Raw genomic sequence first — 24073 nt, 5'->3', positions numbered from 1 at the left:
AAGATACAATATCTTAAATAAACAAGACCAGCAAAGAACAGGAAAGGAAGCAGTGGCTTGAGGAGATGATCAGTGCAGCAGGACAGCAGAAGACCCTAAACTAGGATTTAGGAGATATGCATTTAATGTTCCTTCTTGTCCAGAAAGCCACTCATTCCTGCCAATCAGATTTTAAAATTTAAACAGCAGTGAGACAAAAGAAAAAGATGCTATGTCAAGGAGAGAGATTTATTTTTTCATATCTGGATCATGACCAAAAGGATTCAAGTATTAATAGTACTCCTGTTGATAGAGTACTTAGTCAGCTGATAATGTTGCTCCTGCTTACATTATATGAAGATTTATTTAGTGTTTCTTTACCTTTAATTTTAGAAGAGGTAGAGGATCTTTTGATCAATGGCAGCCTTTACCTGTCATGTTTGTTTGTTTGTTTTATGAGGCCACAGGAAAACATGGTCTGATGTATATTATGTGCATGAATCAGTTCCATATAGGCTGATTTAAAAAGTGATTTTCATTTGACAGTAAAGAAGTATCAGATTTTTCCCTTTCACTGTAGTACTCCTTGTATTTGTCTAATATTTCCAATTAGATGTGTCTAAACAGTATGATACACAATCTTTAGGGTTAAATTCAGACAGGTATCTCGTGTAACTACAGAAAACTTTAAGAAAAAGAAAGAAAACTTAATTCTTCCTTTTCTTTTAGAACAACTGTAGAATTTTTTTCTGTCTCTGTCACTGGAAACCATGAATTCCTTTGTACATTTAAGTGGTCTTTTCCTGCTGTTACTTATTTGAAATAAAGAGGTGTCCAAATGTCTCATTCAGGACTGGGTCCTGTTCTGTTAGGTCACTGTGCATGGATGTAGTCTGAAATGTTTATACACTGCATACAATAAAATACTGAAGTGCTTCAGTGTCTGAGGTAGGCTGTTTACCACGGCAGCTCACAGGATCCCTGTGCATCACTGACCCCTTGCTGAGGATTAACTGTAAATGTTTCTGTGCACTTTACATCTATATTTTATTCATTTCCCATTGCTGTGTTTGAGTAAAGGAAAGTACTTGCAGGACTGAAACTGTGATAAAGGTGGAACTTGTACAAAAAAAATACATAGTATGGTGTAAGACCCTGGTTCTATGAAGCATTTAACTTTGGTTTCCAGGGAAATGCTACAAATCTTTGCTGGTTGCTATTTTCAGTCACAGTTCTGTAGCCAGATGTTACTGCATTTTACTGAAAAAGAAATAATGGAGAAACAAAGCTAATGTCTCACAGACAAATATTTAAAGTGCAAGTTAAAATAAATAACAACAACAACAACAAAAAACCCCATACACAATCCTACAGTATTTTATCACAGACATTTATTTGCCATGTACTTTTAAAACCAGTAAGGAATGAATAATTTGGAAGGATCACAGGGTCTGCATTTTTCAATTCCTTTACAGAGATTTTGTTTGTTTTGTTGGTTTTCCATCTACTTAGAAAGTCTTTGGTTTTGTCCTGTTCATAGAGGAATGCAATGTGTACGTGGTCATATTCCAGGATCACTTGCTAACAAAAAACCTTGTGTGATTGGGTCTGTGATAGCTGTAAAGGAAGATGTCCAGATGTGTCATGTAGTCTCTATAGAAAACTGACAGAGCAGCAGATGTCATGAGCTTAATTGAATGCGTATAAAGATTAAATTTTATGTCTGATACAAAAGAGTACTCTTGAGGGCAAATTTTAGGAAGGTCTAAGCCATAAGATCCAGGAGCAGGGAAAACAGAGGTAGTCTGTGTAAAATTCTCAAATTTGAGAGGAATTATTTCCATCAGAGTTGCATGCGTGCAGGCAATCCATCTCAGGATGTGTTTCTTGGTGGTAGGAATGAGACCTCCTTCCTGCCCACCTGCAGTGGGGATGTTTTGGGGGAAGGAATTTTCTCCTATCATACAAATACTCCTCATGGATGGAAAACAAAGCAAGGAAACACTATGCAGTTTTACTTAAATGATGCTTCACATTCCCACAACAACCTTTCTGAGCTGGCGCAATAGGTCCTATATGTGTGCTGCAGTTTCAGAATCAGTTTAACTCAGCCTAACTGAGACAAATGAATCAGTCGCTGGTATGACTGAAAACCCATCAGGCTTTGGCATACCTTCCTTTGGTTTCCAGGCTTATTCTGCATTCAGATCTACTCACCAACCCATTTTACCCTGAAACCACACAAACAATAAAGCTGATGCTAAGGAAGTGGCAGGGCATGCAGACCAGTGGAGGAACCGTTCTCTGCAGTAGCAACACAATGTTACTTCAGTTTAACCTGACCATGAAACTGCACACTTTTTAGTTCTGTGGATAAATTCTTGGTTTTATCCTTTAGTCTATCTGCCTGTTTTCTATGAAATACCTAGAAACCTGTCATGTAAACCTCCCTCTCTCTAATGTGGTAGGTGAGGTGGAAGGTGGCTGCTGTAGTGGCCCTTTCTCTGTGGAATCTGAAGGTAAGGTTAAAAAAAGTCTTGAGTCTGTCCATTGTGCTTTTATCACACTGATTTTTTTTTTAGCATTTTAGTCCTATATATTCAAAACCTAAATGTGCTGGTGGTTTTTCTGTCAGAGTTAGTTGCTACATTTGCTCAAGAACTCACAAGCAGCATGTCTTCTCTCCTAATCAATTTATTTCAGTAAAATACAGTGGGGTTACTTTAACATGTATACAGAATGTATACATGTATACATATACACAGCAGTGTTCCTATTAGACAGTCAACAGTAAATGGGTGGAAACAACATTTAACCATCATTCTCGTTTGTGTAGCACAAATACCCTTTTCTTTTGTTGCCATAGGAAAATTTTGGAATCTTTGTTTTTCTTGTGTATTGTACATGGCAAGTTTAGTTTATTAACAAGGAGGTGTTGTTCTCTAACACCAGGTGCAATTTTCTAAGGCTAGGATTACTGAAAGGGACAGAAAAGTAATAGGTATTTCTTTTCTGTTTCGCTGCTTGCGTTACACACTTGACAGCACTCCATCCATAGTTCATTCAGCTTTTCCCCTGGGTAGCCGATCAATAAGCCAGTTTCTTTTGCTGTTTGAGTCTTTCATGAAACAACAGAGGAAAAGAAAAGCATTTCAGAGTGTAGGAAAATGTGCATATAAGCTCACAAATATTGGCAGGAAGACTCAAAGGCAGATGAGCTATCAGAAATTACAACTCTGTAGAAGCTACACACTAGGCATGTGCAGAGTACAAGACGGGGGCGGTGGTGGTATCTGCCCATTACCAGACCTTCCTACTACAGGTATAATTCATGGTTAAATCATTTTGGAGAGGTGAACACAAGTCCTGTGTTCATTAATAAAACTGGTGGAATATTTGCTGATTTTTAAAAGTAGTTTTAATATGGAGTCCTACCTGTTCTCTTCACTTTCTCTCATGTCTTCACTTTGGCAATACCACTGTGTTTGTTGCATTACACACTTTGCCAGTGCAATTGCATGTAAATGTATAAAATAATAAAGGAAGAACTGTCTTCATGTTCTTCATTCTACGTGGCTGTTAACACCTAGTGCAACAAAGTTATGATACCACTTTCAGTCCTTGATGCCACTGCATTAAAAATATTGGTGATAATGGTAATAAACATAATAACCTCCTACTGTTCATAGAACCTGGGTCCAAAAAAAAGACTTCACAAGATAATCTAGTTTATCCATTTGTCCAAAGACAAATCCATCATCTTTAAATGTATGTTTTTCTAATGTTTTCTTAAAAGCCATGGATGATGGGGATTCCACCATTGCTCAGGGCAATCCATTCTAATGCTTCACTCTTCTCCTAGTCAGGAATTTTTCCACTCAGGAAAGTGAGTCTCGCCTGTGGGACTTCCTACACCAACTTCACTTCTCTCACCCTGATCTTCACTTGCAGTCTTTGCGTGTGGAGTGCAGGCAGCTTCATGCTGTTGCTGCAAAGTGCTCATGGCCTGTGCTCCCGGAGGACAGTAAGGAGGAAGGATGCAGTGGTCTTTGGGTGGCCGTAGGGCCTGTTGCAACCCCTCCTGAAACAAGCCATTTCATACTCTCTCCCCTGTCTCTGCCCCTCATAAAACACTGTCTTCTGAAATAAAGTGCGTGCGTGGGTGTCACTATTTTTATTTTTCCCTTCTACCGGGAAAAAGGGGCTTGTTTTTTTGCAGAGGCTTCCCAGCCGTGCCCGCGGAGGGGGGGGTTCTGTGCCTCCCCCTTGCCGGCTCTGGCGGGGATCGCCCTCCCCACACTCCCACGCCTTCACTCACTGACGGCGGCGGCCGCCGCCCGCGCCGTGCCCCCGCGCCGCGCCGCGCCGCGCCCGCCCGCTCCCCCTCTCTCTCCCCGGCACTGCAGCAGAGGCTTCACCGCAACGCGAAGCCCACACAGCCACTCCGGTCCGCCCCTCCTCTGGTCTGTCACGCTTGGCGGCTCCTCCGGGAGGCTCCTCGCTCCCTCCCGCAGCCTCACGCCGCGAGCAGGAGGCAGGCGGCAGCGGGAGCGGAGGGAGCCAGGGACGCCCCGCATCCCGGCCGCGCCGCGGCTCTCCGCCGCCTGCCCCGCCGGTAAGTGATGCTCCGGGCAGTCAGGCGGCCGCTGCTGCTCCCGGGCAACTTTTCCTTTTTTTTTTTTTTTTTTTTTTCTTTTTGCATGCTTGCGGAGGAGGAGGAGGACTTCAACTTTTCCACGGGACTCATATGGGATTTGCTCGCTGGGGAGGGGGTAGAGCTCTTTTCGGGGCAGGTCGAGCGTTACAGGGAGCGCGGGGTTCCCTCGCATCTCGGCGGTGAGCGGGAGCAGTCTTTGCTTGGCTGCTGCTCACTCCAGCTCTATCCGGAGCTCGCTCGCTCTTTTGCACAGAGAGAGCAGGTTGCACAGATCAGAGGCGCTGTGAGCGTCTAATCTCTGCTTTTTGAAGCTGACTGGCATATTAAGGCTGGCAGAACTTCTGCTCGCTAGGGGAGCAAAAACCAGGGGTGCTGAGGTTTGCAGACTCCAGACGTTCGAAGAAAACAAGCATGCAGATGTCCAAGCGGTAAGGCTGGTGAGGAAAATCAAAGATGCAGGAAGGATGTCGAGATTCCGTCTCCTTAGGGAACCGACACTTTCTAAGATGTGTTTAGAAAGGAACAGGCAGGGTTTCAGACCCTGCAACAGAAAAGAAAAACGAAAGAAAGAAAGGAAGAAAGAAAGAAAGAAAGAAAGAAAGAAAGAAACAAACAAACAAACAAACAAACAAACAAACAATTTAAGTGCTTTTGAAAACTATGTTGCTTTTCTAACTCTTGGTTGCCTTCAAGGATAACTCACATTGACTGTGTTGGGAGAATAGTTTAGCATTCATGACCCATAAGGGGGAGGGGGGACTCCCTTCCTTACAGCTTCGGGAAAGGACTTTTTCAAAACACACAAAGTTACTGCTTTCCTGGTGCTTTGGGGATTTAGATCTCAAGATGCCTGCAGCAGTGTATGGGGAGGAGAGCATGGAGAAGTCACAGTGGGGAAAATTATAGTTCAAGTCCTGGGGTTAGGAAGATCCATGGGATGGTGAGGTTTTTTTGAGGCGACCCCGTCTGATTTAAAGAGGATTGCAGGGCAGAAGAGCCTGAGGGATGCAAAGAGGCAGAGGAGCTGGTATGGCAGTCCTGAGTGGAGGAAGGACACCCCAGGGACCTGATGGTCGGGTGACACGGGGGTAATTGAGCATGGAAGTCACTGATGAGTCTTGGGAGCCTAATCCTGCAAAGCACTGTGGGCACAGTACGAGTCGGGGGCGAGGGTGAGAGCTGAGTCACAGTGGCTAGGGCAGCCACGGCACATCTGTACAGAAAGCAGAGGGCCGAGGAGAGAAGGAAGAGATGAGGAAGAAGCATATAAAGACAGGCGGGGAGGAGGGAGATCGTCTCATCGAAAGATGCTGAGATCATCCAGAGGCTCCTCCGTGATTGATAGTACCCTGCTCTCCTTCCCGTAAAGGGTTAGGAGGCTGATGAGTGTATCTCTGATGGAGGGGGGGCGCGGATTGCAGAGGTTAGTACAACACAAGGGAAACCTGCTCAGACAAACACAATTGGTACTGCTGGTACTTGGGCTGCATTGCACTGCAGTGCAGGGAGCTCACAGCAACTTCTGCCTTAGGAGAGATGGGGGAGATGCTGAATTGATCTGTAGTGGTGGCACAAACTGTGCCAAAAATTATTGCTTTGCAAGGGAATTGCAGATAGAACTGGAAGTAGACCTGTAAGGAGATTTTGGAAGGAACTTCCTGATGAATTTACAATTAACCACAAAGGATTTTAGGGAAAAAAAACCCCCACCCAAATCAAATAAAGTTCTCTGATTAGAGTAATTGTAAATGGTATACTTCTGCTGGAAGTGGTTTTCCTACGAGTTCTCTATGGGAAAGAGCCCTGTTTTAACTATACCATATGTCCTCCTGAATTATTGAAGTTTTACAATGGATCTTCTTCTCATGGATTGAGGTCCCTGTGGGAATGAAAACTACCATTGCACTGTTTTGTGCGATATTCATAGTTTTCCCTGTAATTAAGCATTTATTCAGCATTTTCATAGAGAGCAAGGCACCATGGTAAACCGGAGACCCCATTCCTTCCCTCTCACCTAGCCATTTCCTGCAATTTTACTGAATGGTAACATGCACTAAATCTTACTGGTTTAGTGCTTTTTTTTTTTTTAATCTGTTTCCATAATATGAGAGTGAGAAGCATTGCTTTTATGTATTCCAAATAAATGCAGAATTTGCTAAAATATAGTCACAGCAAGTTCCAAGTGGACTTTTATTTATATGTGGAGAAAAGCTTTGCATAGGCCAAATATTGACAAAAAGACAGTCTGTCAGTTAAAATTATTGACACACATTGAGCCTCCAAACATCTTCAAATGATACTTGAAGAAAAAGAAGAAACAATCATTTAATGACTGTATTTCTGAAGCTGTATTCCTACTGCTTATTCAATAAAGATGACCCTGAATATCAGTGGTACAGACTAGACATAGACTTTCTCTGATGGCAACTTGATATCATTGCAAATCACATGTCATTGCATTCTGGAAAAATAGATTTGAATTTGGCCAAATGAGATCAAACCAAGTGTTTTCTGATTATATATTTGAGAAATCTAATTAATTTTTAGTAATAGTAAGGCAAAGGTGTTAGGTTTTTTCTCCGTTCTGAGCAACATGCAAGAAAGACATTTGCAACAAAGGAAAATCACATGAAGTGTTCAGCTGTGTTTGCAAAACATGCTGTTACCTCAGGTGACAATGTGAAACCTATAATCAAGTTTATATGTACCGAAGTGTATAAGCTTGTATAAGTTGCTCGTAGTAATGGCAGATTTCAAATTAATTTTTTAAATTATGTGTTCCAAAGCACAGAGGACAAATGTTTATCCACGGTGGTCCTGATAGTTCCATTAAAATCATTGTGAATTGTATTGTAGATGTCAGTGGGAACCAGAATGAATCCAGCTATATAATTATCTAAGGTTTTTTGTATGAAAATAATATTAATGAAGGTATTTCACATTCCTAGTCATATAGAAGTTGTTTCAGCATCACAGGCAGAGCACTTGGTCTGTATGTTGCTGCGAATCTTTGTAACCCATATGCATCACAGGAAACATGCATATCAATGCTTGTTTAAACAAAAGCTCATCAATTAGATTAAATGTGTTTGCAAACCTGTGATAGGGAACCCACAGCTGCTGCCATTGCCTTCGTATTATATAGTGCTTAACATTTTCCTCTTAAAACAGAATGGAGTCCTTTTTAAAATTACTCAGAGGACTGGATTTAGAGCTTGTCTTCTTTTAAGTGTTTGTAAGCAGTAAAATGGAAAAATTAACTGAAAGTATGCTCAAAGTATTGACACTGGGAAGAAAAAGGCAGTTAAATTTTTCTTTTAAATTAGCAAACTGTTTCAGTTTTAAGTTAAAGGTGATATATTCTCTAGTAACTATGTTACAAAACATGGTGGGCCTTTTTTCCATAGAACACTGGTTGATAGCCTCACAGGCTTTTAATTTATCTTTGATTTTGTGTATTGCTACATGGTTCTTCTAGAGACATTCTAAACATGCAGAGTACCTATTCTCCTGTAAATATATATGCTGCCAGTCTGTGACATGTTAGTCAGGTTTGGTTTCAAATTACCATTTTTATGTCAGCAAGAGATAAATACATGTGCATTAAATATAATCAAATGCAAATTTCTTTAGTGTGATTATTATTGAAGCTGTTGTCCTCTTATTAAAAAAACAAACAGAGGAGGGTAAAGCAATGCCAAGCACATCCTTTCCTTCTCTGTGGTTCAAACTCTCAGTCACTTTCCCACCCAGAGAGGCTAATACAAGTTTAAATGTTGCAGACACAACAATGAAATTGCTTAAGGTATAATACACTGTAATACAGTGTAATACGATTACTATATCATAATGTCCTTTCATTTTTAAGACTGAATTCTTACCTCTGTTTGCCTGCATTTCCGCTGACCGGCTGCTGACAGTGAAGACTTGCCATGCATCGACAAAACGTCAGAGACTTTCATGATTAGGTGGGCATTCCATCCAAATATTTCTAATTCAACTAAAAATGCACCATGTTGAAAATATGAATGACACCTACCACATAATGTAGCTGTTTCAGCACACAAGGCATATAGCTTTATATTGATCTGAGACTCATGAAAAATATGGTGTTGCTGCAGCTTCATGTTTCCTTGCCAGCAGCAAGATTTTTTTTAAGATAAAGCAGCATCCCTGTAGCTGGCTCTCTCCTTCTCAGCAGGTTATTTTTGTGGTCATGGCTGTGTGGGTCTAGTTACGTGCTTTGTTCTAGGAGGGTAGTCTGTGTCTCACAAGCATGTCTAGGTTTTCGACTGAAAATCCACTTTACAATGAATACAGTTGGTAACAGCACTAAAGCATCCTGCAGGATATTTTTCCCTTTAATGATCATATGAGGTTTTTTAATAGGGAAAAGCTTCGTGAAATACATCATGGAAACTAATTATTTAGAAATAAAGGTAGCCAAGGAACTGAGAGGTGACTTTGCTCATAGCATCTCATAGGGCCTCTGGGTCTTTAAGTGGCACCATTTTCATGCCATATAGAGCTGGAGGTTAAACTTCCCTTTCCGTAAGAGTAACAGTGCTAATCCCAAGAAGCTGGTTTTGTAAACTGGATTCCCCCCTTTCCCCCCTTTCCCCCACCCCGACCATGGCAGGTTTTGCTTTCATCTGGGAATCTCAGCCATTGCCACAGCCTTACAAATGAAGTGGCCCTCTGAACTCTCAAGCCAACAAAGTAAATTGCTTGGTACAGACTATGGAAGATCCTATAGTGATGGCTTGTTAGCGCTTTTTGAGGGGATTTATAGATCTGTGAATGTTTGGGGTGCTTCTTCATAAGTCATACGAGGCTGGTCCTGAAAGGAAAGGTAAGACCAAGTGTTACCATGGTCTCCGATGAGTCTAGAAAATGCATATTCTTGATTTTACAGAGCAAAGTTCTCCTCAGTTTTTACTGAGCTGCATTTGAGCTGGTTTTAATCAACAAGTTAAATGAAGATAATTCTAAATGCAGTAGGTGAAGATACCAAATGTTAACATTTCATGTGTCTTGGCCTCCTACTTTTCATATTGGCATGTAGCTGTGCAGTTGATGGTGGTGTTTGCTTTTGAACAGTATTCTTCTTGGTGTCTAGACATCACCTCTCGTGAGCAGGACTCACTGCCTCACTTCATGTGTAGCTGGTGCACAGACTGCCACTGACACCAGATTCACTTATCCTTTTAACATTCTTTCTCAGCATGCGAGCAGCACCTTATTTTCAAATAACTCAACTGTTATTTCCTCTCAGCTTTGTTAAACAAATCAAGTTCTGGCAATAGGGAGAGTATCAGAGAAAAATGCACTTAGTGATGTAAGACATATAACTAACAAATTCATTACTGTGCCTGGAAATCTTGTAAGGGTGATCTGTTCAGAAAAAAAAAAAAAAAAAAAGGACTATTAAGGCTTGTGGGAGTCTCTGCTATGCAGATGGAGCCCATCTTTCCCTCGGTATGCCACCTCATCACTGGCTGCAGTATACTGTAGACATAATGAAGACGTTTAAAATAGCTAGTTTCTGTTGCAGCCTAGTATACCAGTATGATGCTCTGAATGAACGACAGACATTGTTGAGGTTATCCTACAGTGTGGACTGTGATGCAGATAGATTTCCCTCCATTCAAAGCTAACTAAGTTAAAACTTGCAAGAAGGTTTCTGCACAACACTGCTGCAATGCAAAAGAATAATGGAATAATTTACGTTTGAAGGGATTCCTTGAAGTCATTTAATCCAGTCCCCTTCTAGAAGCAGGGCCAACTTTTATAGTTAGATCGGGTTGCTCAGCGCCTTGCCCAGCCAAAGTTTGAATACCTCCAGGAATGGGGACCCCAAAGCTTCTCTGTGCAACCATTCCCATGCTTCACCAACCTCATCATGAAGAATGTCTTCTTTATAACTAGGTGTTGGTAAGGGGGGCAAAATTGGGCATACTTATCTAGATGTAGCTTCACAAACAGAGGGGAATAATTACTGCAGGTAAAACTCTTGCTAATGCATCCCAGGATGTGGTTATCCTTCATCACCATAGGGTAGACTGTGGTGTATAGCAGCATAAGTTAAAATGGGGTCCCTTTGCCGTAATACTGGCATTGGTACAGAGGCCCTGATTTTTCTTGTAGAAAATATTTCCCATTATCTCTTAGAAGGATGTTACTGTGCATGTGGTAATCCATGAAAAATGGACATGACTACCTATAAACAGCATGAAGATAAGTGTCTCTCTGAGCTATCAAATATTATGTCGGGGCTCAAGTGTCAGTTAACAAAGATGTCCTCAACAGGTGGCATCACCTCAGTTGGGACACCACAGACTATTACAGATCTACATACATACATATACCACCTCTACGTAGTCAACTATGAGTTTCCTGGAGAAATTGTGCGATTCTATATATTGACTAGTTTAGATCCCAGTACACCCCACTGTAATTCAAATGACGTGAATGGAATTGCATTGAATGGGAGTTTCATAGTATCGTAGAACCATAGAATCATTAAGGTTGGAAAAGACCTCTAAGATCATCGAGTCCAACCGTCAACCCAACACCACCATGCCCACTAAACTATGTCCCTAAGTGCCGCATCTACACGTCTTTTAAATACTTCCAGGGATGGGGACTCCACCACTTCCCTGGGCAGCCTGTTCCAATGTTTAACCACCCTTTCAGTAAAGACATTTTTCCTGTCTGAATGGACTGCAAGCCTCCAGTCATCCAGGACCTCCCCCGGACTTTGGCTCAGAATTCGTCAGTCTAGAGGTTTTGTTGGAGAAAAAGGGCTATATAAGTCATTGATCTTTTTTCTCTGATAATTATTTTCGCTTTGATTTTAAATACTCTCAACTACATTGATAAATAAATAAGCATTTGACCAGAAAATGTGTGTCCTTCTAAGATTCCACGTATCTGGATAGATATAAAACTTTTATTTAATTAGAACCTACATGGTTAGACTTGGCAGATATTGTCATGTTAATTAACATGGAAAAATTCAGATGCATGTGTTTGTCAATACCACAAATAAAAAAATCACGTATTCTTTGTGGGTGTGTTCCTACCTTATAAAACCTTATAAAGGTTTATCTTTATATGTATATATATTCTTAGCTTTAAAGAGAAAAAACTATATTTTCTGTACGTACCTTTTAATCCTTTTGTAGTTGTTTATTACACCTAAAAGGACTAAAGTTGAAAATGACCAAAGGAAAAATGACTTTTAAAGGAATTAAAAGCCTTTTCCCATATATTTTATGCATTGCACACTATTTCATATATAGCTGCTCTCACAGATTTCCCCCATGTATCTTGTAACTTAGAAGGGTTGTGCACTCGCATGGATCTGAAGTAAAAACAGGAGAGAGGAGAGCATGAAAAACCAAAGCTACATATATTGTAGTAGTAATGTCACAAAAACTGGTAGGAAAATCAGTGGTATATCTGCAATCACTTTCAAACACTTTTTAAAACAGAGTGTTTTTCTAGTTGATGGCATCCCTTTAGTTCCATTTATCATCAAGGTCTCATCTAGCCTCATAGAATTTACGATGTGTTGCTCCTATTGGTTGCATAATTTGACTATTTATGTGTTAAATTCACAACAAAGTTTTTCCTTATAGCATAAGCTCTATATGGAGTGAGTAGTCAGAAGAATAAATGTTTCATAGTATTCCAGTTTTTAAATGTTAGTATACACAATGTAAATGAGGAATGTTATTTGGTTTTGTAAATGTATATACGTACTTACTGTGTAAAGAACAGAAAAATGTCAAACCAAATCACACTCTGACTTAAAAAAATATACATCTCCTGTCAGTGTATGACATTGAGATTTCTAAATGAGTTTAGGTCACTACATTTGCCTATTGAGGGGATAGTTCCTATGGGCAACAGCAAGTGTACACTTAAAGTGCATTCTTTGGTGTTCTAAACTATCAAATAGATTCCCAAGTTTAATATATTTCATAGGTTGGGTAGGCCAAGGCTGATGCAGCAAAAATTCATCCCACTGATTGGGAAAAGTAGAAAAGCCTTATATGTTAGTCTTCGATAATTTCTTTGGTCCATTTAGCTGGACTACTAATTCCTTCCCAGTCCTCTTCTTGCCTTCAAATGAAATCCTGAAAAGAAAAAAAGAAACAACTTGGACATGGAGAAGTGAGGATTATCTTCCTAGAAAACACAAAAAGGTGGCATAAGTGTTAGACACTATATAGGAACATCTAGCAGTTGTCTGCTAAAATGAATTCAGTTTTATTTAATTTTTTTTTCTTCAAATAAAATTCCATGTTCAGTTCACATCTGAACTTGGGACAGTCCAAGCAGTTATTAATTGTAAAGCTCTTAAAAGTTTTGCTTAGTACGTGGTGCTAAGGATCTGAGCCATCTTCTACTCCATACATGCACTCCTTAAACTTTGAGTATCTAAACAGAAATATTTAGGCCCATATTTATACTCATAGATATCATGGCCTGGCTTTCAGAGATACTGGAAATTCTCTCACTAGAAGACATATTCCAGTTGAATGCAGTAGATACCTGTATTAAAAAAATAATCAGTCCTTCTACACATTGAACAACCAAACAATAGCAAACTCCCAGAGATTAAAAGATAATGTCATCAGGGTGGTTCTGCGTATTTGCTCAGAAAAACTATAACGCAGGGAAAAAAAGTGCTAACCAATTGTTCAAACATATTTTAGCAAATGGATGTTTAGAAAATGGGTGTTAATTGGCTAAAATGAGTTCTTGTCAAAGACCATTATTTATTAGGACCTATATGGAACAGAGCAAAACTTGCTCCTACCTTAAGAACCTTAACAGCTAAAATCAAAATGGACAAAACATAAACATCTCATATGGTATTTGCTGGACTTATGGCTTGGCTCTCCACTGTCTGTCCATGACCATGCGTGTCCATGAAGAAAGTAACCATCCAAGATGTGGCACTACTCTTTAGTAGTCTAGAAGCAACCCTAATGCTTTGGTACTGGACACCTTACCTCCTCAAGGCAGTTTTGTCTAGAATGCTGCTTGTTTTGGACTAGCTTCCTTTGTAGAAATAGAGAGACTCCTGAAAATTCTCTTTCAGTTCACATTTGTTCAGTAGTTAAAACAATGAGCTTTCTTTTCCTGTTGTAAAATAACATTATGGTTTTGACTACAAAAGTGGAACAACCAATAATCGTAAAGCCTTGAAAAGAAAAATACTGAGTATTTCTCTGAGACATCTTTTGACTGAAGTGACTAAGGACCAACTCAAGAGTAACCCATTCAGGGTGCTTTCCTCTATTGTATCCAAGCCATTCTTTGGCTTAACAATCACTTTAGAAAATATTCATGTACTTTGATTGTGAAAATTCAGGAAATGTTTCTCAAAACCATGTCTGGGATTGAAATTCATAAAACCTTTGAGTAATGGTTATTTCTCATATCTCGCTCACCCTCTTGCATAGGAAGATGACTGAATTGCCTCCTGTGTGATGTTTGCTCTCCCACATAGCATGACAAACTTTCTATGACTTCATAATAACTTAAAGGTGTTAAGTATCCTCTTCCTTCTCAATTTTAAAGTTTTCGTTTCATTCCAGCTACAGTTTCATAGCAGAAAACTACCAAAAGTCACAGAATTAATTTCAGTTCTTTTTTTTTTCAGTATTTAGTGAATGTTTATCATTCATGTGGTCTTGGAGCACAATATAGAAAATTCCTTGATATGACCAGCTGTACAGAATGATTACGTAGAACGGTACTCTGCTGCCATTCTACTTAATCGTTTAGTAGGAGGGAAAACTGTTTCTTCCTGGGAAATTAGGTATCTCTGAGAAGAATAAACTTTCACTGGAGAAAGTGCTTGCTGATTTCTGTATTACAGTAACAAACGAGTATGGTGACTACCTGCTCCATAGTCCGAAGGAAGAAAATCTATTTTCCAGTATTTGGGAAACTATTGCAAACCAACTTCTTTCAATCTGCTGGTATAACTGCTCTCTAAAGTAAATGTTGCCCATAGAAATCACCAAAGAGTCATTTTATCATGTATATTTGCTGAAATATGAGTAACTCAAGGGTATGACCTGAAATGGGTGTAACATCCCACTTGGTGTTTTAAGGGATGTGTGTTATTCTGGTAGGGATAGGAATAAAATGTTTGCTAAATGTTCTAGGCTTCCCTAGTACTTGGTCCGTGTACAGTCTTTCAGAATAGAACAACTACAGTCTCCACCCGGTGAAGAAAGACACTGACAGCCTGACAGTCTAGTAGGTGGTTGGAGCACACGATGCATAAGGAGAGGCTGTGTGTTCGCTCAGATGGGAAGAGAAGGCCAAAGGAAGATGGGGGGATCTAATTACTGTTTTTCATCATCTAATGAGTTATTAGAAAGAAGATGGAGTCATGAAAGGGAATGGAAATTTGAACAAGATAGAAGGAAGAAATTCTTCACTGTGTGGGTGGTGAAGTACTAGAGTAGGTGCACAGGAATGCTGTGGCATCTCTGTCCTTGGAGATGCTCAAAACTTGCCTAGACATGGTCCTGGGCAACCCGATCTAATTTTGAGGCTAGCCTGACTTTCAGCAGGAGACTAGAGCAGAAGACCTCCAGAAGTCCTTTCACACCTTTGTTATTCTATAGTTCTACTGATATGAGGGACTACTGGTATAAAGCCCATGTACTACTGAAAGTTAATAAATCACGGAATTCAGTCTCCCTCTCCTGTGAGCCCCTCTACTCATGTCAGAACAGTATCTGGTCAAGATCAGGGCCTCTTTTTACAATTGCTTACAAATTCAGAAGCTGTACATCTAGGAGTGAAGAATTTATGATCTGAGAGGAAATTTGATTACTAACAGCAAAATACTCTGTCTTGTTAAACTGTATTCTGTAAAATCTCTCTTATTTGGCTAGAAATCCTTGTACTGGCACAGACTGAGAGGAAAAATCAAGACAATTACCTTGATCAAAAATTTGGTTTAGCTGATAAGCAAGACTATTTGTGTCTATTCTTAAAGGACCAAATTGTAGAACTGCTGAATCATTTCATTCTCTATTTATTTATGGAGGTGCAGTAGCTCATAGCATCAGCTCATAGCTGGCCATGATTCGACTTTCCAGCCACTTTTCTTTTCCTAGGGAACTGTAGTTTTGAGTACATAGAGAGGATTTGAGTAAAAGTTACTGCACTTCATAGTTAAATACAGTTATTCTAAGGCTGAAATAATAAAATATGTTGAATAAATCTCCTTGCATGGGATCAGAAAACACAGAGACTGTAGGGCTTTTTTTACCAGTCTAAGCTGTTTTGTGCTAGTGCTTGCTCATGAGATACAAAGTTTACCTGCAGTATCCAAGTTCACATCTAACAGGCATAGTTAATTCTTTCCTTTTCTTGGAAATGCGTAAGGGTTTTTGCACGCTGGGCTGCTGAGTTGTAGGGGCACAAGAGCTTTGGCATATTTTCCTTGAGATTTTCTCATATGGTTTATCTTAAAAATAATGCAGTCAGATGCACTATTTCATTTTCACCAATATTCACTTTTACTAGCTCTATGGCCAATGTTGTACAGAAGCAGGTTGTGACAATTCAAAACACAGAAATGTAATTCCTAAAACACATCTAGTGGAGATTGTTCCCCCTGCATTGCCCTCCCCTGAGGCTGGGTTATTTACAGGAGTGCTTTCTTGTAGTTTGTGCACTTAGCTCTTATCCCAGAGGAGGGTAGAGGAATACCTTGCTGTTCTTACAAATATTTTTATATATATAATCTAATTTATTGCAATAGGGTTGTTTATATGAATTATTTTACTCAAGGGCATAAGATCTTGCAGAATAAGACCACTTGGCTAATAAAGTAGAAATCTGGTGGCAAATAAGTGTTGACAGTGTAAGTCCCTGCCAGGAGACAGGTAGGAAACGGAACTGAATTACCAATTAAAACGTTTTCATTCAAATGTTGATGATCTTTATTACGTGTGTAATGTACTTTGGTGTACATTTTATTTCTGGTTATTGGGTAAAAATGTATTTTTTCCTAGTTGGGAGAAATTGTTTTATATTGTACCTCTTATACGTGAAATAAATGGAAGCTCTTATGTAGGTCAGTATTTCAATATCTAGTAACAGGAGTGAGCTCAGGTTCCACTACACTGTCTTCCTCAACTCCTGTGGCTGGGAAAACTAATTTCTGTGAGCAGAAGTATCCTGTTGTTGGCTGAACTCTATGCCAGCAATTTTCTTTAGATTATGGCTTTTGTTAAAATATTAAATTCAATAATATTTAATATTTTAAAACAGTGGAAGTAATAATTCTGTCATGCCTTTGGTCTTTAATATTCTAGTAATGTACATTTTTAATTAGGAAGCTATTTTAATTCAATAAAACTTTCTGAGAAAGTGTATGGCGTAACTGGAATAGGGTTGATACAAAGGGAACTGTTGCTGTACTTCATAAGGGCTCTGTAGAGGTTTTTAAAAAGATCCAAGTAAGTGTTAAAAATACAATTAAGAAAACCTGTTACCTGCTGGTTTAACAGTGCTGTAACAGCATAGAATGCAAGGGTTATATACTGTGCATGTGAACTACACCACTGAAAGCTGTGGAGAGGTCAGGAGAGGAAGAGCGCATGCAGTGGACAGAAAAGATATACTGATTCAAAATCCTGTGAAATTTTAGATTAAATTAAAAACTGCTTTTCCTTAACAGGAATGTCTCTTGCTCTAGGGGTGCAAGCACTGAACATTGCATCAGCTATACAATCTGCAAAACTATTTTCAATGAAAGCTGATACATACACATTCAAGGAACTAAGCACTTAATCAATGTGATGTATATCCTGAGGCCACCACAATGTGATGCTTTTAAAAACCTAATTGTAAGCTATGAGCGAGAACTAATTGGCTGATGAACCAAGAATTTCTTTTCTAAAATCGCTTTGCTTATTAAATTTAAACATTTATGACATCTGATGGTTTTTCTCTTTTTTTTTTTTTTTTTCTAGAAAAGGAAAATTACTTTTAGAGCTTGGCTGCTGTGTTTTACTGGGAATTAATTTGTTGTTTATTTTGCCTACTTTGGAGCTATGCCTCTACACACACACAAGTGAGTTGTTTCTTCTTATACTCTCTTCAGATTCCCCCAGCCACAGAATAGGCAAGAGACCTGCTTGGAGCATAACACCAATTTCCCTCATTAGTCAACTGGTGCTGGTGGTGGTGTACAGATCATTTTCTGTCCTTGAATCAAAAATATTATGAGCTAGCGACAAGGGATTCCTGATATGTTAAACCCTATAACCTGGCCCAAGGGGACCAGGGGTGGAGATTTCCAGTAATGGAAATACCTTTAAATTGTTAAAAAACCTCCTTTTTTATCTCTAACCCTTTGAGCCCCATGCTGGGTGCCAAAAAGGACAGTCATGGTTTAACCCCAGCCAGCAACTAAGCACCACACAGCCGCTCGCTCATTCCTCCCCAGCAGGATGGGGGAGAGAATTGGAAGAGCAAAAGTGAGAAAATTTGTGAGTTGAGATAAAGGCAGTTTAATAGGTAAAGCAAAAGCCGTGCGCGCAAGCAAAGCAAAACAAGGAATTCATTCACTACTTCCCATCGGCAGGCAGGTGTTCAGCCATCCCCAGGAAAGCAGGACTCCATCATGCGTAATGGTTACTTGGGAAGACAAAATGCCATCACTCTTATACATCCCCCCCTTCCTTCTTCTTCCCCCAGCTTTATATGCTGACCATGACATCATATGGTGTGGAATATCCCTGTGGCCAGTTGGGGTCAGCTGTCCTGTCTGTGTTCCCTCCCTTCTTCTGCACCTCCTTGTTTGCAGAGTATGGGAAGCTGAAAAGTCCTTGACTTAGTATAAACACTGCTTAGCAACAATTAAAACATCAGTGTGTTATCACATTATTCTCATGTTAAATCCAAAACACAACGCTATATCAGCTACTAGGAAGAAAATTAACTCTATCCCAGCTGAAACCAGGACAGATACAAGTCATCCAGGACCCCACTTGTGGGTGGGTAAGGGGAGTCTTAATGCTTCTTTTGAATAAGAAAAGTGATAATAATAAGACAAGCCTGAAGAGAAAAATATTGAAATGCTTGTAAATGCCCATTAGTAATGTGGAACATTTAAATAGTTGGCTGCCCAAGCATGAGGGTAAATGAGAACCCACTGGAGGAGCCTGCCAAGTGTGAATAGTGGTCCTTCAATGTGCTTTGTGAGTGTGTGTAATTGAGGTGCCAATAAGGGGATGGTCCACCTTATCTGTGGCATTCAGGGGACATTATTGATTTGGCATTGCTTCCCTGATTCACTAATACTAGCAATGTCTTTAGTTACACAGAAAGGACATGTGAACATGGTAACACTGTGCGGGCTTTTGTACTCGATTACCTGCTGAAGAGCCAGGATTGGTGTTGTTCAAGGGCAATACCCATAAAGAGCCAAAGTGCAAAACAGGGATCATGATTAATCAATTTGAAGACGGAAATTCAAGGGAAATTACTTCAGAACACAGCCGGGCTGGGATGGTACCTTATTGACCTTTGCAGTGTCAGAGAGCAAGAACACTGTTGCTATTAAGTCTAGCAAAGATACAACTAAGTTGGTGAAAAACTTACAGTAATTCTTACCTCTTGGGGAATGTATCGTTTTTAGGGATTAAGCCAGTCTGAGGTTAAACTTCAGGAAATTACCAGGTACTTTTTATTTTGTAACGGGTATTCTTGACATGTTTTTTGCTTTCCTGACTGTCACATTAAGTGCTCTAAACATGCCCAGTATTCTGCCTTTTAAAACATGGAGGTAACATGAAAAATTAAATAAGGCTGCTGTGTACTCTCTCTCTTAATGGTTTGATTTTTCAAATTGTATTGAACCTTGGAGGTTGGAAGAAAACCATTAATATGACTATGTAACTCCTACGTGCTACAGACCACATTGCTATTAAAAACAAGTACTTCTTTTAGCAGGAAGACATACAATAAGAAGCAGGGATTTTTTCATTATTAAGCTATTATTGCTCATTTTTCAATCTGTAAAGAATAATTTTTACTTTTTTTTCCCATGTTTTTATTACAATTCTTTTTCATGAAAATCCTTTTAAGGTGAATTTAGAAAGGAGAGGGATTAATTCATTCAGTCTCAGCAATACTGCTGAGTGGCAGCAGTATTACGTTGTCCTCCCTTCAGAACCATGAGGTTAACAGTATTTCTTAGTGTGCTCCAAACCTAAGACTCAACCAACTTAAGACTTTTGACACCACCCCCTCCAGAAAATGTCTAATTGCTCCTACTCCTGTCTTTATAGATGATAGAATAGATCCTGCTTTAATAATATTTCTAATATGCTATTTGAGTGGCAGCACAGGAAATCAAACCCATGGCCCCCAAGTGCAGCAGCATCGCAAAGATCCTATTCTTTCAGCCTTCTGTCCTTTCAAGGGTTTCTTTCAATGATGCTTTTCTCCTTGCATGATCCTTACTCATGATATAAAAAATGATGAATTGCTATAAATTCATAATCCCAGTTAATGTTAAAAGTTGTGCAGAATTTTGGGTTATTTCTTACATGTTTTTAGCATGCACTCCTAGTAAACTGCTGAAGATAATCGCTCCATAAAAGGTGGTACGTGTTCATTCCAAATCCCACTGGCTTCAGTGTGAGCACTTTAATTCTAATCCAGTCCCAAACGTTCATCCTTAATGTCCCTTGCAAAAGTGTATTGCTTCACAGTACACAAGTGTGTCCCTTGTGAAGAGTGTATTGCTGCTTTGTGTAGCAAAGAAGAAAAATGAGATCACGGACAGATAACAGAGGCTTGATGCTAAAACTGGCAGTTGTATGGCAGCTGAAATGCAGTGTGTGTTCCTCACGTCTTGCCAGAAAGGAGAACTAAGCCAACGTCTGTTTGTAGACTAGACTTGCTATATATGCCAAAAGTGAGCTTTCTACTAGCCATTCTGATAACAGCTATAATCCGTGATTGTTAATGTAAAATATTGCCACATTTTCCAATGTGTCTCTTTTTCTGGCTGTTACCGGAGCTATTCTAGATGGTAGTTTTGGTCACAACAATCGTTACTGTTTTGGCTATACCATTCTGTATGCATAAAGCAGTTTCAACCTTTTGGAGTTTAGAGATGCCTTCAGATTTTCCAGTGGAGGCAAGGACCCATGTGTAGAGAATTTCAGCCTGCTGGCAGTAGTTTCACTATCTGTTTTTAGTGAGCTTTCACAGTCCTAAGGGTAGTCTGCAAGTCAGGCTCATACTGTCAGTCTCTGTGAGGACACTGAGTGCCCCAACAGACCTTGTTTGCCCTGATGAGCCTCACGTGGACCCCTCACACAAGCACCTTCTGCCTGCTGGTCCAGGAGCTCTATTTAAGCTCAGGCTTCAGCCTTTGTGAGAGCTGCCAGGGAGCAGCAACCATGAGCTCCAGGAAGGAAGAGAAGGCAGGAGCTGAGGGGGACCACAGTGCAGGCAGGGCAGCACCTTCACTGATGGAGCATGGTCCCCAGGCAGGGTGTGCAGATATGGTGAGAGCAATAGTTTTCCATCAACAGTCTGGTGCTCATCAGACAAGGTGAGGCAGTGTTATGTCCAAGATCAGTTAGGAAAATCCAGTCTGAGATTCAGAAACAGCAGGGGATAGGAGACACGTACCCTACAGTGTAGCTCAGGAAGAGTTGGGGTGCCCAGGTCTGAGCTTAAAGGGAACCTGAGTCCACAGCAGAGGATGTGAGTGCCTGGGAGGGGTCCCAGGTGGGGCTGGTCAGGGTGATTAAGGCCTATTGAGGGACTTGGGGTCCTGACAGTCAATTAAAACTCTCCAAGAGAAGAAGGAAAAACAATTTCAAAGCAGGGAACTGCAGGAAGATGGTCAACCCCAGTGTTGGGTGTCAAGCATTTTAAGAACCAGACTGAGAATTAGGCTAAGAATAAGTGGGAAGACTGAGGATCTCAGTGAATTGGAGAATTGTCCATGCCCATAAAGCACACACTGAGAAAAAAGGCTGTATGTGTCATTCTACTTTAAAGTAAAATAGAAATGGTTTCATACGGCAGAATTTATTTCTGAGATGTTTAAGCTCACCACATCTTGTTGCTGTGCGGAGTCAAACACAGGGAACAGAACATTTTTTCAGGTTGGCAAGTAGGTTGTTTTCAAAATAAGCTGCAGGAAGCTTACTGAAATTGAAAAAAATGTTCACCAGCTCTTCTATCTTCATTTTGCTGCCTATTCTGTGCTTTCAATGACAGAGCACTGTGTTTGTTCAGTTGTGCTCTCCACCTTTATGTATTCTACCCAAGGGAAGAAAGCCACAATGAGGTAGTGCTTAGATTGCATAATGCACTCCAAGATACGAAGAAATCCCATTTTGTCAAAGGTCTAAGTTGCAGCATCTGAAAAGCTAGGGACTGCTGCATTTTCAGTAGAGACTCTGTTCATCAGTCCATTATTTTAGTCTCTGTGCTTCCTTCTCACCTACGTTATCAAATCTACAAAATAAAGGTTTACGAAGTTTAGTGAACCAGGTAGGGATATAAAGTATAAGCTGCTGAAATACTAAAATTGTGATTTAATGGAAGCCACACACCTGCAGCCACTTGGATTTATTTACTTTAGGGTTGAGTTTTCTTACACTTGCTGAAAAACTGCATGTGCTAAGGCACATGTGCGCTGTGCGACTTGCAATAATAGTGCGATTCAGGTTAACAAACTAAGGAGACCTTATTAAACCTGTTGTCAGCAAATGATGCAGTTTGACTATGGCTATAACCTGAGTTTATGGGAATCTTTAAGAAATCTTTGTTTTCCAGTGTGGAATAAAATTATGTAAACATTTTGTACAATTGTAAGTCAGTGCAGCTTTAAAAAAAATGCAATTGGATTTTTAGCAGCAACATTTATATTTGGGGAGGTTAGAGAGCTCATGATTTCCTTTCTTACTCAGTTAAGGCCTGGAAGACAATGAGTCAGCCTTAATTGTGAAAAAAGTAATTTCCACCTGAAACTGTTTAATTTTCCCCTAGGGAGAGGTAAGACTTTATGAGTGCGCAGAATCAATTTTTTTAATGCAGCACAACTATTGGGTATCATGTTCCATAACCTTTAATAGCCAAGGTATGTCTGAAGCAGAGGGGTACGTTACTGTGATCACAGTCTTCCAGTAAAAACACTGTATCTGGCACAGTGCAGAAAACAGTCCTAAGAAAACCCTAAAGGAACAGGATGAAATAGAAAAGATTGGTGGACATCATCTGGAATATACACAGTACAGTTTTTTCAGCCAAATAATTTAGAAAGTACCCTGTTTTTTAAGAATAACAGAGAAAAGCTAAGGTGGATATAAAACCAAACCACTTTGTTTGCAAGAAAGAACCTAGCAGTCTTGGTTGTACTTGTACAAAAATGTTTGAGAAGAATTTACGTTTGCAGGCTACTTTTAAAATACAGTAATCTGTTCATTAACCTCCTTCCTCTTTTATATGAGATGCCAAGATGTTTTAAGACAGATCATCAACTTTTGATTGCTTCAGAATGAAAAATAAAGTAAAACTATATAAAGCTTTTAAATTTAATTCCTACTTAAATATACAGGAAATTTTTTTCTACTATTTATAAATCTATTTTGAAAGCACCAAAAATATACTTTGCCAGGGTACCTGTTATCTGCATATTATCAGACTGTTTTTTTTACAGCTCTCTATGAATATTCTTCCTGTCATTCTTGATTATAGCTGAGTTCCCATATTGATGAATTTCCATGTCATAGACTTTGAAAGTCATTGTTACTTCTTATGTGCAAGCACACTTCTTATCAACTCTGTTATTGCCTTATTCGGTGTAATGATCTGTACCTGACATGTACAGCTTTTACTTCTGTAGGTAGGCAGCTTTCTATTTTGATTTTTGGGGTTTTGAGTTGTTTTGTCTCATAGGTGGCAAGTTTATGGAAAAACAGAAGGAAGAAATGATCTACAATTCAAAGAACAATGTGTTGAAATTACCAAATAGTAATTTTAAGAGCTATTTTGATACCTGCCCATGTTAAGTTGGGCAAGTGACCTAACTTTTCTGTGCTTCAATTGCCACTATTTCAAGGCAGGAAAGAGAAAATTATTAAATACCCTTCCTGTGTAGTTTATCTAAGGTACTCATCTAAAAGCAACTTCTTGTGCTTTTTAACATTTATAGTCTAAAGCATTTGTTATATATTTCCTGTATAACCTAATTCATTTGCGTCAAGAAACATAAAGGCGATATGCCATCTCGTTTTGCTTTTTTTGCAAAAATAGCAGGCACATTCACCAAAATGACATTTTTTTTGCGTTTCAAAATCACTAGAGATCAGACCTTTTGAACTATAGCAAAATCATAAAGATGTTGGCATTTTT

General features: G+C 39.6%; 1 protein-coding gene across 3 annotated transcripts in view; it reads left to right on the top strand.

Moving 5' to 3' along the window:
• The first annotated feature begins 4438 nt into the window (after positions 1-4438).
• SV2C (synaptic vesicle glycoprotein 2C) overlaps positions 4439-24073 on the top strand; it is a 124309-nt gene continuing 104674 nt past the window's right edge. Inside the window, exons 1-2 of one of the 3 annotated variants that reach the window (XM_076362023.1) lie at positions 4439-4594; positions 8557-8604. The gene's annotated coding sequence lies outside the window, so the exon portion shown is untranslated. Of the gene's footprint in view, positions 4595-6023; positions 6060-8556; positions 8605-24073 lie in introns of those variants that run through there. The other 2 variants (XM_076362024.1, XM_076362022.1) reach the window with 2 other exon arrangements.

Source organism: Aptenodytes patagonicus, chromosome Z, assembly GCF_965638725.1.
Source record: "Aptenodytes patagonicus chromosome Z, bAptPat1.pri.cur, whole genome shotgun sequence".
NCBI lineage: Eukaryota > Metazoa > Chordata > Aves > Sphenisciformes > Spheniscidae > Aptenodytes > Aptenodytes patagonicus.
This window is presented reverse-complemented; position numbering and strand designations above follow the sequence as displayed.